General features: G+C 39.2%; 1 pseudogene; it reads left to right on the top strand.

The window, feature by feature from the left end:
* Positions 1–246: 246 nt before the first annotated feature.
* Positions 247–3241, top strand: LOC123819601 (annotated as a pseudogene).
* The last annotated feature ends 11086 nt before the right edge of the window (positions 3242–14327 follow it).

The raw sequence follows: 14327 nt of genomic DNA, 5'->3' as shown, positions 1-14327 counted from the left end.
GATGGAGATATTCAGTGGGTATAAAGTTTCAGCTATGCAAGGTAGGTTCTAGATAGCTGCTGCACAGCAAAGTGCCTATAGTTAAAGATACAGTGTCATACACTTACAACATTTTTAACAGAGCAGATAACATGTTAACTGTTCTCGGCACACACAAAAAAAGCTGGAGCAGTCTAAGGAATGCACTCTTCACACCATCTTGGAATGAGAAGTCAAAGCGTTTTTAACATACACAATCTAGAAGACATGGGCTGTGGTACCTCACCTTCAACAAAAGGCAAGAAATCTGAGAATGCACTAAGGTTGGCACTGACCATCCAGACCTGGGACCAAGATTACAACACTCAGCAGAAGACCAGACGCTATGCGGTCACCATCTTCCAGTCCACTTAGAACACCAATAATTAAGGTGGACTGCAGCTATCCAAGTTCTCTTCCATCATGTTGGAACACTACATACATACACATGATTCCGAATTAGCAAAAAGACTGTTTGGTCACACCATCCAGGACAAGGACAGACAGGACTATCTATGTGGGGCTGATAGAAATCCCACATTTCTATGGTAGCCTTCAGCTGAAATTTCTGCTCACATTTACTGATACTGACTTAAGTACTGACATTCAAGAAACAGATACTTCATGCTTATTATGTCTTAGAAATGCTACTGAAATCAAGAAAGGCCTGAAGCAAATGCCGAACTTTACTCACATAAAAACTTCTCACTCTAGAATGCAGATTGGTACAACCACTATGGAAAACGGCATGGAGATTCCTCAAAAAATTAAAGATGGAATTGCCTTATAACCCAGCGATTCCACTTCTGGGACTATATCCAAAGAAACCTGAAACACTAATTTGAAAGAATATATGCACCCCAATGTTCACTGTAGCATTATTCACAATAGCAAAGATATGGAAGCAACCCAAGTGCCCATCAATAGGTAAGTGGATTAAAAAAATAGATAAGCAGATAAAAAAAGCACACATACACAGCGAAATACTACTTGGCCAAAAAGAAGGAATGAGATCTTACCTTTTGCAATAGCATGAATGAAACTAGAGTGTATTATGCTAAGAAAATAAGTCAGACAAAGAAAGACAAATACCATATGATTTCACTTAAATGTGGAATCTAATGAACAAAACTTAAAAAAACAGAAACAGACTCACGGAGAGCAGACTGACAGCTGTCAGGCAGGAGAGGAGTTGGGAGCTGGGTGAAAAAGGTGAAGATACAAAAAACAGTACAAATTGATAGTTACAGAACAGCCACCGAGATGTAGATTACAGCATCACGAATATAGTCAATAGTATCTTGATAAATATATATGGGCCCAGGTGGGTACTTGAAGCGGCAGGGGGTGGGGGGATGACTCTGTAAAGTATATGATTTTTCTAACCACTTTGTTGTATATCTGAAAGTTAATACAGAATAATACTGAATGGAAATGTAATTTAAAAAATTAATTTTAAAAAGTTGTCCCTCCAAAGAGATACAATATGTGGTAATTTGCATGGGAAACTAGATGATCTCTTTATCTTTTACAAGAATGGTCTCCCCTCAGGAAAAATCCCTGTTTTTTATGGTGATTTTGTAGATCAAGGAAAGAATTTCAGAGATCCTAATAATCCTATTTGTGAGTTTTCTTGTCTGTGCTGGTGACCTGCACTTGAACACAAAGAACCATGAAGATTTTTTTTTTTATCCTCACTTGAGGACATTTTTTCATTGCTTTTGAGAGAGAGGGAGAGAGAGAGGGAGAGGGAGAAACATCAATGTGAGAAAGAAACATCGATTGGTTGCCTCCCATATGCGCCTGAACCAGGGACGAAACCCACAATCTAGGTATGTGTCCTGACCAAGAATCAAACCCACAAACTTCCAGTTACAGGATGACACTCCAACCAATTGAGTCACACCAGCCAGGGCCCATGAAGATTTTTTGATAAATACAAGGTATGGCTTCACAAAAGAAGTCTTGCATAAATATAAGCTACATGGGAAAGAAAATCTAACAATCTTGGATGTCGCCTATGCCTGGCTCCCAACTGGTACAAACGTTGACAAGGAAGCCCTGGTCATACATGGTGGGATATCAGAGTCCAGAGATTTTAATTTACTCTACTGTAGAGAAAGAAGCAAAACGAAATCTGTGCTAATGCCAACAATTCCAACAGATGGACACCATGTCACTGACCTGAAGAGAAATAAAGTAGGTACTCCTCGGGGACTCAGAACAATTTAACTGGACCCCTTTCTGAACACTTAACAAGGCATGAGTGGGAACAGATTATCAATATTCTATGCAGTGGTCCCAGAGGCAAAAGAGGGTGTTATACAAACACATGTGTCAAGGAGGGAGCTGCTATTTTGGACCAGGTATTACCCCCAAGATTGTTAATAAATACCAGTTGAAGATGCTTTCATGAATGAAAGCCTGAAGCATACTGAAATCTGCCATTATGGGAAGATTATTACTACATTTTCTGCTTCTAATTATTATGAAGAAGGCAGCAATCAAGGAGTTTACATCAGGCTGAGTTTTGGTATGACCCTTCAATTTTTCCTGTGCTATGTAACTAAGGCAATGTTCTTAAGGCCTCTTATCAAAGGGTGAATCCTATTCAAAGTAGTGCCATCAGGATATTAAAAGAGAATGATTTCATGAAAAACTGACCTCATTCGTGCTGTACAACTTCAAGATCACAGTAAATCAGTAAAACTTTCTATGCGCAAATGGGCTTTTTCCATGGAGAACGTTTTGGGGCTGAACTTAACCCGGGAGAGCCCTGAGTTCGCACCTGGTCACCACAAGATGGTAATAGTGGCTATGTGTCCTGCTTCTATCATGTCCACATTCGAAAGCCTGTGAAAGAGGCTCAGTTATTCTAATTGAAACTCTGTACAGATACTGATCTTACCTGCAAATCATCTTTAATGTCAGTGACTCTGATCACTCAGGTCTGATCTCCAGGGAAGAATTTCATTCCTTGTGGAAACTTTTCAGTAGTTACTACCATGTTCACATTGATGATTCCCAAGTTGATGAGCTTGCTGAAAGAATAAACTTAGACAAAGATGGAAGCATCAGCTCTCATGAGGTTTTTAATTTTAAAAAAGTTTGTATATTTTTATTTTTGTCTCTACTTTATTTTTTAATTTTTATTTTTTAATGACCATTTGCTTTTAATATTATTTTGTATTGGTTTCAGGTGTATGGCACAGCAGTTAGATAGTCACATACTTTACACAATGTCCCCCCCAATATTTTCAGTACCTAACCACCACCATCCATAGTTATTGCCGTATGCTGTACTTTACATACCAGCGACTATCTGTAACAAATTTGTGCTTCTTAATCCCTATACCTCTTTCTCCCAGTCCCCTAACCCTCTTCACCTTTGGCAAACACCAGCCTACTCTCTGTGCCTATGAGTCTGTTTCAATTTTGTTTGTACATTTATGTTGTTCTTTAGACTCCACATTTAAGTGAAATCATATGGTATTTGTCTTTGTCTGACCAACTTATTTCATTGGGCATAATACTCTCTAAGTCCATCCATGCTGTTGCAAAAGGTAAGATTTCACTCTTTTTTATGGCTGAGTGATATGCCATTGTAAACATGTACCACTACTTCTTCATCCACTTGCCTACTGAGGGCTACTTGGGTTGCTTTCACATCTTGACTATTGTAAACAATGCTGCAATGAACATAGAGACACATACATTCTTTCAAATTGGTGTTTTGGATTTCTTCAAATAAATCCCCAGATGTGGAATCACTGGGTAATAAGGAAGTTTCATTTTTAATTTTTTAAAGAAATGTCATACAATTTTCCATAGTGGCTGCACCAAAATGCATTCCCACCAACAGGGCATGAGGGTCACCTTCTGCCACCATATTTGCCAGCACTTGTCATTTGTTGACCTGTTGATGATAACCATTCTGACAGGTATGAGGTAATGTCTCATAGTGGTTTTAATTTGCATTTGTCTTATGATTAGTGATGTTTGCATCTTTGCATGTATCTACTGGCCATCCATATGTCCTCTTTGGAGAAGTGTCTATTCAGGTTCTTTGTTCATTTTTTATTGAATTGTTTGGGGTTTCTTGTTGAGTATATGAGTTCTGTATAAATTTTGGATACTAACCCCTTATCCAGTTTATCATTGGCAAATATAGTCACCCATTTAACAGGCTGTCTTTTTGTTTTGTTAATGGTCTCCTTTGCTGTGCAAATCTTTTTAGTTTGATGCAATCCCATTTGTTTATTTGTTTTTCTTTTATTTCCCTTGTTCAAGGACATATATCAGAAAAAATATTGCTAACAAAATATCAGAGATTTTACTGCCTATGTTTTCTTCTAAGATTTTTATGGCTTCAAGTCTTACATTTAAGTCTTTAATCCATTGTGAGTTTGTTCTTGTACATGGTGTAAGGAGATATAGTTTTTTTTTTTTTTGCATGTATCTGTCCAATTGTCTGGTAGCATTTATTGAATAGACTATTTTACCCTATTGTATGCTCTTCCCTTCTTTGTCAAATATTAATTAACCATATAAGTGTGAGTTTATTCCTGGGCTCTCTATTCTGTTCCATTGATCTACACATCTGCTTTTATGCTAGTACCATGCTGTTTTGTTTACTATAGCCTTGTAGTTTGGTATCAGGTAGTATGATGCCTCCAACTTTGTTCTTTCTCAATATTGCTTAGGCTATTCAGGGTTGTTTATGGTTCCATATAAATTTGGGGGTTATTTGTTCTAGTTCTGTCAAATACAACATTAATATTTTCATAGGAATTGCATTGAATCTATAATTGTTTTGGATAGTATAAACATTTTAATGATGGTAATTCTTCCTATCAATTAACCCATATACGCTTCAATTTATTTGTATTTCCTCCAATTTCTTTCTTCAGGATCTTATAATTTTCTAAGTACAGGTCTTTTACCTCCTTGGTTAAATTTATTTACAGGTATTTTTTATGTAATTGTAAATGGAATTATTTTCTTACTTTCCCTTTCTTTATCACAGTATTAAAAAAACAACTGATTTCTGAATATTAATTTTGTATCCTGCTACTCTACTGAATTCATGTATCAGTTCTAGTTTTTGGTGGGAGTCTTTAGGGTTCTCTATATACAGTATCATGTCATCTGCAAATAATGACACTTTTACTTCATCCTTTCCAATCTGGATGCCTCTTCCTTCTCCTCCTGGTCTGACTGCTATGACTAGTATTTCCAGTACTATGTTGAGTAAGAGTGGTGAAAACAGACATCCCTATCTTGTTCCTGATTTTAAAGGAAATGCTTTTCATTTTTTCCCATTGAGTAAGATGTTGGCTATGGGTTTGTCATATGTGGCCATTATTATGTTGAGATATATTTCCTATATTCCCAATTTATTGAGAAGTTTTATCATAAATGTGTGCTGGACTTTGTCAAATGTTCTTCCTTCATCTATTGATATGATCATGTGATTTTTATCCTTCATTTTGTTTGTGCTATATCACATTAATTGATGTGCAGATATTGTACCAACCTTGCATCCCAGGAATAAATACTACTTGATCATGGTATCTGTTCTTTTCAATGTACTGCTGGATTTGGTTTGGTAATACTTTATTAAGAATTTTTAGACCATGTTCTTCAGGGATATTAGCCTGTAAATTTCTTTGTAGTGTCTTGTTTGGATCTAGAATTAGCATAATGCTGGCCTCATAAAATAAACTTGGCAATCCTTCCTCCTCTTGAAGTTTTTGGATCAGTTTAAGAAGGGGAAGTTTTAGTTCTTCTTTGAATGTTTGCTGAAATTCAACTGTGAAGTCATCAGCCCAGGATTTTTGTTTGCTGGGAATTTTTTGAATATTGCTTCTATTTCATTAAGTTGTAATCAGTCTGTTCTGATTTTCTGATTCTTCGTGCTACAGTTTTGGAAAACTGTATGTTTCTAAGAATTTATCCATTTCTTCCAGATTGTCCAATTTGTTGGCATATAGTTGTTCACTAAATTTTTTATACTCCTTTGTATTTCTGTAGTGTCAGTTTTTACTTCTACTCTTTTGTTTCTGATTCTCTTTTTTTTGTTAAAGATTTTTTTTATTTATTTATTTTTTTAGAGAGGGAAGGGGGAGAGAGAGAGAGAGAGAGAGAGAGAGAGAGAGAGAGAGAGAGAGAGAGAGAAATATCAATGTGCGGTTGCTGGGGGTCATGGCCTGCAACCCAGACATGTACCCTGGCTGGGAGTCGAACCTGTGACATTTTGGTTCGCAGCCCACACTCAATCCACTGAGCTACGCCAGCCGGGGCTTTGATTCTCTTTTTTTCTTGATGAGCCTGGTTAAAGGTTTATCAATCTGGTTTATCTTGTCAAAGAACCAACCCTTGGTTTCATTGAGGTTTGGGGTTGTTGGTTTTTGTTAGTCTCCACTTTGTTTATTTTTACTCCGATCTTTATTATTTCCATCCTTTTACTCACTTTGGGCTTGTTGTTCTTTTTCTAGTTCCTTTAGGTGTAAGGTTAGATTGTTTGACATACAAATGAACTGGTTTCTTCATTATCTAGTCTACGTTAGATTGACAACAGTCAAAGGGGTATCTATATCTAAATTGTTTATATGCTCTCGTAGGAGAGAAACTAGGCTCACAGAGGCATGTTGACGGGAATGAAAGAAGACAGTTTCAAGAAATTTCTTTAAGCTCAGTATATTCATATTCACTCCACAACAATACAAGGGAAGAGGACAACTGTTTCTGCTTTCCACCTAAGGAAAAAAGGCTTAAAGCAGTCACCTGACTTACCAACCCAGCCAAAAGGACTAATAGTGGAAGGCAATTTCACCAGGGACTGAAAATCCAGTGTCTCGGGAATCAGATTAGCAGGACTGAAAGGTATGAGCAGTAAGCAACTATCACGCAGCTTCGTGGTTTCCCAGACCACGGCCATGATCATGAGCTGGGGTGGGATTTTGCCTCCTGAATGTACCTAGTTTGGGAGAGGGATTGTAGAGGGGAAAATGTGGCCTCAAGGGATTCAGGCAGTCCTCACAGTCCAAATAGTCCCTAACTTTGCCCTTCCGTCTTTCAAATCAAGCAAACCAGAAAGGTGCAAGGCAGTAGTTCTCAACAATGGCTATTCATTGGAATCACCAGATCAGTTCTTAAAAAGCACTGACATCCAGGCCCATCCAGACTAACTGCAGCAGAGTCTGTGGGAAAGCAGCCAGGAGCCAATAATGTAAAGCAATGACTTTCAGTAAAGGACCACAAACTTGCACGTGTCTACATCAGATAGAAGGGGCTCCCACCTCTGCTATAACTTTTCTTGTTACTATCATTCCAACGAGTAAAAGGTCAGAGAGGGAATGACTAGAAAGTACAAGGACAGATGGTTCATAAACTGAGCATCAAAATGAAAAGCAAAGCAATGCAGGCAACCCCAAGAACACCACTTTAGCCAACATTAAACCAACGGTTCACATCTCAAATGGATATTGGATAAATCCTTCACAGGTTTCTTTTCTTCCACTCAGCTCTTTCTGCTGTTTTTGACTTTATTTTCTCTCTAGAGGTGATCTCTGTGGATTGTGCCAAACAAGCTTATTCTGATGGAGTCACTGCTATTAAGACACTGCCCATGATTACCCAACCTCAGTGGAATTGTGGAGAGGATTTCCAATCCATTCAGAGGTAGCCAACCAATAAAATGTTAGAATGCATTATCAGAAAGCTGCTATAACATTACAGTTAATAATACACTGTCTTCCCACAAAGAGGCTGGAGGGGTAGAAGTCCTGAATAGCCCAGGATATTAATGAACTTGATTTCACCTGGGTGCCAATGCTGATCAGCCTGGGAAATTTGTTTTCAACTTCAAAATAAGTATACAGCCTAGTTCACTTGAAATGTAAAACATAAAAAAATGGTCCTCACCTGAGCTTGGTGTTCTCCCTGAGAAGGTGAGAAGGAAAGTGAATTAGCAGTATTAGATACTCTGTGAACTGCTTCTTAAAAAAGAGAAACTGCTATGGGAACATCTGGCCAAACTTAAGCTAGTTATGTGGCACTATCTACCCTTGAAGTATTACCAGGTGAGGCACCTGCTAGGAGTCAAATTATGTCTCCCAAAATAATGCTGAAGTCCTAACCCCCAGTACCTGTGGATGTGACCTTATTTGGGAAATAAGGTCCTTGCAGATAATCAAGTTAAGATGTGAGTGAGCCCTAATCCAGTATGACTGGTATCCTTATAAAAAGTGGACATTTGGACACAAAGATAGGCATTTACAGAAGGAAGAGATGTGAAGACACAGGGGAACACCACCTACAAATTAAGGACAGCCTGAGGCTACCAAAACCCAGGAGAGCAGAATAGAACACATTCTCCCTCACAGCCCTCAGAAGACAGCAACCCTGCTGGTGCCTTGATTTCTGACTTCTAGTCTCCAGAACTGTGACACAATAAATTTATGGCATGTAAGCCACCAAGCTGGATGGACTTCAATACAGCAGTCCCAGGAAACTAATAGAGCATCAAAAGAAAGTACTGATTTAAAACCTGGTGGATCATTCAAAACCATGCCAGTAATCCAGAGACCTAGGTAAAAAGAGGCATTCAAGGTGATATGTCAAAAAAGGCAGGCACCAGACAGAAATAACTGGGGAAAGTCAAAGGGGCAGAGGGAACAGGACCAGGAGCAATCTCAAAAACACAGCAGATTAGGTTCACTTCATGAACATGGATTTAACACCCACTATGGGACGGCACTGTCCTAGGTGCCAGGCATACAAAAGTGATTATGGAGTTCCCACCAGACTTTTGGTGAAATGGTGTGCTGAAGTAGCAGCAAGCAGGGTGCTTTGATATCAAAGGGGTGGAGGAGGCTCACATAAAATCAGAGATTTGGAGAAGACTCCCTGGAGATACCTAAATTCAATCCAGAAGGCTGAGAATTGGCAGGGTGGAGGAAATACCTATTTTCATAAAGAATCCAGAGGCCTCTTGGTACTGTGTTGAGATTGTCTAATGGGACTTTTTTTTTAAAAAAAAGGAAGGAGACACAACCTTCACACACGTACTTGAACATAGAGCACCACAAGTTTGGCACCTGAAGAGCTGGAGATAACCTACAGAAATAACCAGTAAAAGTAGCAGCCACATTACACAGCAGAGGGAACCATGCCAATGGGAGTAATTGGCCCCTGCCTATGAGGACATGAGACCGGAGGGGACTAAAACTGTGTGTGCCACATGGAAATCCGTTCTATTTGCTCATGGTACAGGTGAGACACCCCACACCACTGCCACCTTTGGGAACTACCTGAAAACTACAGAGGACTTTGCAGGGGTACCTGACAGCAAGAGGGAGCAAGCCAGAGAAACCAGGAGTAAAAATTAAAAAAAAAAAAAAAGGATGTCATAGATGTTGTAAAAAATGAAGAATAAATAATATTTCAAAGTAAATAAGATATACTGCCCTCACACCATCTATTCACATTTAGTCCACGTTTAGTCCGATCTGCATTTGTGTTTACTTTTTTGTCTTGGGTTAATTTGTCATCATTATCACTTACCAATATTTATTTCTTGAAAGCAACCTACTTGGGGGATGATGGTTCTAAACCACAAGCGAGGCCTCTTTAACAACTCTGGCGAGTTTCAACCTAATGGGGATCACTGGGGCCGCACATGTGAGCACGGACAGGCACAGCGTGGCCCTCCTTCGTGCTGCGGCGCTCTGCTAATTGAGTCTAATGGAGGAGTTGGAAGTATTCTCCTTACGTTTTCCTAATGCGGATAACGTCTTCATGAGGTTAATGAAACCATTAACACAGGCCGACTATGAATGGCTTCCTGTAAAATATAAAACAATCTAAGCTCAGTCTTACGCAAACACTAGGGATTACAGATTGTTGTAGTGGTTGTGTATCTGTTACTGTGCAAAACATCGGGGTCTTTTTCTTGTTAGGGCCAGAATTAGAGACCACCAAGGACCTGATCTGATTCAGAGATTCCTAGACTGCGAGGGGGACACAAACTGGGGGTGTTTAAGGACATCCCCCAGGTTTGATCCCATCCTTTATGGTCTCTACTGCCCCCTGCTGGTCTACAGGGGGAGGCGCAGATCTCCAGCAATCCCTTGAGAGATGGAAAGCACCAAAAGACAAAATATGAACTGTTATGTACTATCACTTACTATGTGCTTTCTGAGTTAATACTTACAACATTCCCATGGGGTTGGTCTTGTTACTGCCATTGTACAGGTAAAGAAACCTAGGCTTAAGTAGTAAACCAAATTACCTAAGGACACCGGGCTCAGAGTGGCAGATCCAGGGCAAGTAATAAATCTAACTCACAACTCTTGTTACAACTGTTGTTAACCCACGGGGAGGTATGGGATAGTGAAAAGCACATGAATTTTACAACCAGACAAGTCTAGATTTTGATTTTAGTTCTCCAACTTAATACATTTAAGATAAACAAGTTACTAAATGCATTTAAATTTGTTGAGCTTGGTTCTTCATCTGTAGAATGTGAATCAACACACCTACTGTGGAGGATTGCTGTGAGGGTAAACGATAAAGCAGTCAAAGCATGAGACCGGGAACACAGTGGCTGCCCAACAGGCGGCAGTTGCTGTTTGGGGCCAGAGACAGAAGGCTGACAAAGATCAGCTTTCCTGTGGCTCAGTAGTTGCTTCATTCAAGAACCCAGGAAGTTTGTAACTCAAGACTTTGGCTCAAAAAAAAAAAAAAAAAGCTAGAATGTTCAAATAATGATGCAATATATGCAAATAGCTCCTTAACACTTACAAACCACTTTTGTGTCTTATTTTATCTTCACAAATAGGTATCAATAAATGCATAAATATGCCATAAATAATTGAGGACACTCACAATATGCCCAGCATTACATTACACACCTAAAATACATAGTTAAATTTCATCTTCAACCTATAGGTAGGTATTATTATTTTCCCTATTGTCTAGATGAAGAAACTGAGGCTCAGAAAGTTTAAGTGACTTTCTCAGAATCACACTGGACTAAGTAGCAGAGCTAAGGCTTTAACCCGGGCCCCTCTGACCACAAAGCTCACTTCTCCATCCACTGGCTAGGATACCTTTTCCTGAAGTAGGCAGAGCAAGTGTTACATTTCCACTACACACATGAGACATTCTGACCCATAACCCATGTAAGAAACTTGCTCAAGGACTCAATGTTCTATCTGGAATATCAGGCCTGAATGATGACCAGGGGTGCCCACAACCAGGAGTAAGTTCCTTGTCTCTGAAGATCACAGTGAGGTTAAGATCATCACTCTCCAGGTAAAATACAGATAACTTATGAATCAAATGAATTACATGTTTTAATTGCCTCTAAGATTCTTTTCAAAACTTTAATTCTATAACTCCACATTTAATGTAGAAGGACTCAACCTTAAAACTAGAATAATTTTTTAGCAAGATAAAGCAACACTGGAATGAAAAGGCTCCATCCACATGTGTGGGGTTCACAGTGTGACAGCTGGAGAAGAACTTTGTGAAACCAGTCATTGTCCAGAAGCATTAATGTCCAAAGATAAATTAATAGTAATGTAAAAAAATTATTCACTGAAACTGGAATGAAGAAAAAAACAGTATCTCTTTGTAAATCTGGCCCAGCACTTTCACTATAAATTAAAATGTATGATAAATCACAAAGAAATTGACTGGACATCTGCAGCAGAAATGAAATTATCAAAGAAAAACTGCACATTTGGGGAACTCGATTCATTTCTTATTTAACTCTTTTACAGAACAAACGTGATGCCTCTCACTGATGAGCTCCTTTTGAATATTATGTATTTTCTATGAACTAGACTGTGAAGAGAGCTATCTCCAGCAGTAAATCCAGAAAATATCATTGGCATAGTGTCAGACACATAAGGACACTGCAACACAGGGAGTGGAATACATAACCATAATGTCTAATTACAAATTTATCAAGTTGTGGATAGAGATCTGAAACTTGTAACCATGGCATAAAACAAATCCCAGTTTAGCCATAATTATGATTATCACAAAATCAGAAATGGAAAGGAAGCCTTTATAAACATGGACTTTCTCTAAAGATGGCTTAGGTTTCTATATATAAAAATCTTCTTTGTATTTAAAATGAATAGTGAAGAGTATAAATAATCTACAACTACAAATAAAATAACATTTCCTAAAAGTTGTATATAAAGGGAAACTTTTTAAATTACTGCAGATATTGGTATTTAAAATAAACCTATAGCTTGTCCCTTTCCCTTTATAAAGTGAAAAATAATGTACTGTTTCTCAGATCCCGTTGGTTTTTATTTTAAATTCCTATTTTTCCTTTTAATGTAAATATTTCTATTTTTCTTCAAACAAGACTTTCAAGATCTGAAAGTGTATTAACTGAGGAAAGTTTGCCTCAAACACAGACTTTCCTGCTTTTCAAGGAGAGCTATCCTTTCTGTGACCACAGCATGAATGAAAACACGCTTGGCCACTCAGCAACACTCAGCTAGGAAACTGCCTGCACCGCATAACCACCATGGGCCACCGCAACATAAGGACAACACAGGAAAATGGCAAGTGCCCAGGAGCTAAAAGGGAAATCTCCCACCTATTACAAGATGTTTTTAATGTGAGGGGGTGAGAGGAAGTCATCTGGACAACAGTGAACATGCCAAATGCCCAGCCTTTCCTCTCCAAATCCATGACAATTAAAGGAGCATGTGTATCCTACATACCATACTCCCTTCATACCTTAGTATTTATGCTCTTTCCCATTCCTGTTGATGGTGTGGTATGTGTAAGGCTCTCCTCTGCCTCCAAAAGTGAGTCTCTTGGCAAAGAGGCAAACATAGGTATTATTTTATTTCTCTTTTAAGACATATAGAAACAGGGAATTAGGAGAGCTCCTAACCAAAGAGCCAAAGCAGATCCATGTGTTCTTCATACCTTAGGTTGGACAGGACACCTGAAGCAGGCAAACAGGCCCAGAGGGTCCATGTGTCAGAGCAAAGCCTTATCTTCCCCCTAGCAAGGAAGCTTTAAGAACTCAGCCAATACAGCAGCTGGTCATCAAGCCAGAGCAAATGTCCAGCCTCAATCTTTGCCATGCGTGAGGTTAACCCTGACATATTAGTGTATACTTCATCGGGGTGAATAAACTCCTTTCTTTTAGAAAAACAGGCTGGGGGTGGGGCAGTGTTTTTATTTTCAGAAATCCTTAAGGGGTAAAATCAACTCAAGCAGCCTAGAAAAAGAAATCAATAAATCACAAACCAGAGCTTAAGGTTTCATTGTATACTGCCTGTGAGCGGGAGAAAAGTGCGGCAGAGATTCATTTGGCCCCCACATGGTCTCAGATAGGGTATCACTGGAGCTGAGACAGCATTCCATATCAGAACACTGCAGGCAGACCTGAGAAGATTGCTTTCTGCCTCCACAAACAGAAATCTCACTCTGAAAACGAGACATCTCTTTATATAGCACCTTCCCGATGTGTGGTTTATAAAAAGGAGCTGGTACTTTATTTTCTAATGGTATAACATTACACAAATGTTAATGAGAATGATCATTTCCTAGAATAAATGCAGTCGCAGTGGAAGGAAAATGTGCCGATGCTGTATGATGTGCTGTGACAAAGACTGGACCCACGTTCCGAGGCCCTGGGCTCTAACACTGCCCTATACTACCAGGTTCCCAGGGCTCACTCTGGCTCTCAGCTTCCTCATCTGTAAAACAGGGTCACTGCCAGGGCTGTGAATTGACAGCCCCTGGGCTGATTGCTTCATGTTTCTCAAAAACTTGAATTTAATCATCTTCAAATGAGGTACATGCATCATATGTTTTTGTCTTATACCTGGTCCTTCTTCACACATTTATGATACCAACGCTTAAGATTCAAGAATCTCAGAGTCTATCTCAGTCTTCAAAAGAAGGTAGTGTTTTGACCCAGTCAGCCACAGCTAATGTCTCCTTACTGTGTCTCTACTTGGATATCTCAACTTGAGCTGCATTTTGAAAATGAAAGAGAGATACAGGCAGCCAAGCAGCAGAAAGAAAAAGCGTGAGTTAACATGTGGCCCTGTCAAACATCACACCATGTTCTAGACACACAAGCAGTTGGGCATGACCAGAGAGGAGGGTGTAAGGGGAGAGGTAAGAAGAAGAGAAAAATGGAAGTGAGATGCACAGCAAGAAGCAAATCTTGAAAGGAGCTATGAGCTAAACTGAAGACCTTGAACTTTGCCCTGAAAATGGATGAGAGAAGGCAGAAAGGGGATAGGGATCACTGAAGG

This window comes from Phyllostomus hastatus, unplaced genomic scaffold (assembly GCF_019186645.2).
Source record: "Phyllostomus hastatus isolate PE091 unplaced genomic scaffold, TTU_PhHast_1.1 phas_contig_34, whole genome shotgun sequence".
In the NCBI taxonomy this organism is placed as follows: Eukaryota; Metazoa; Chordata; class Mammalia; order Chiroptera; family Phyllostomidae; genus Phyllostomus; species Phyllostomus hastatus.
The sequence above is the reverse complement of the archived record's forward strand: the minus strand, read 5'-3'. Positions and strand labels throughout refer to the sequence as shown.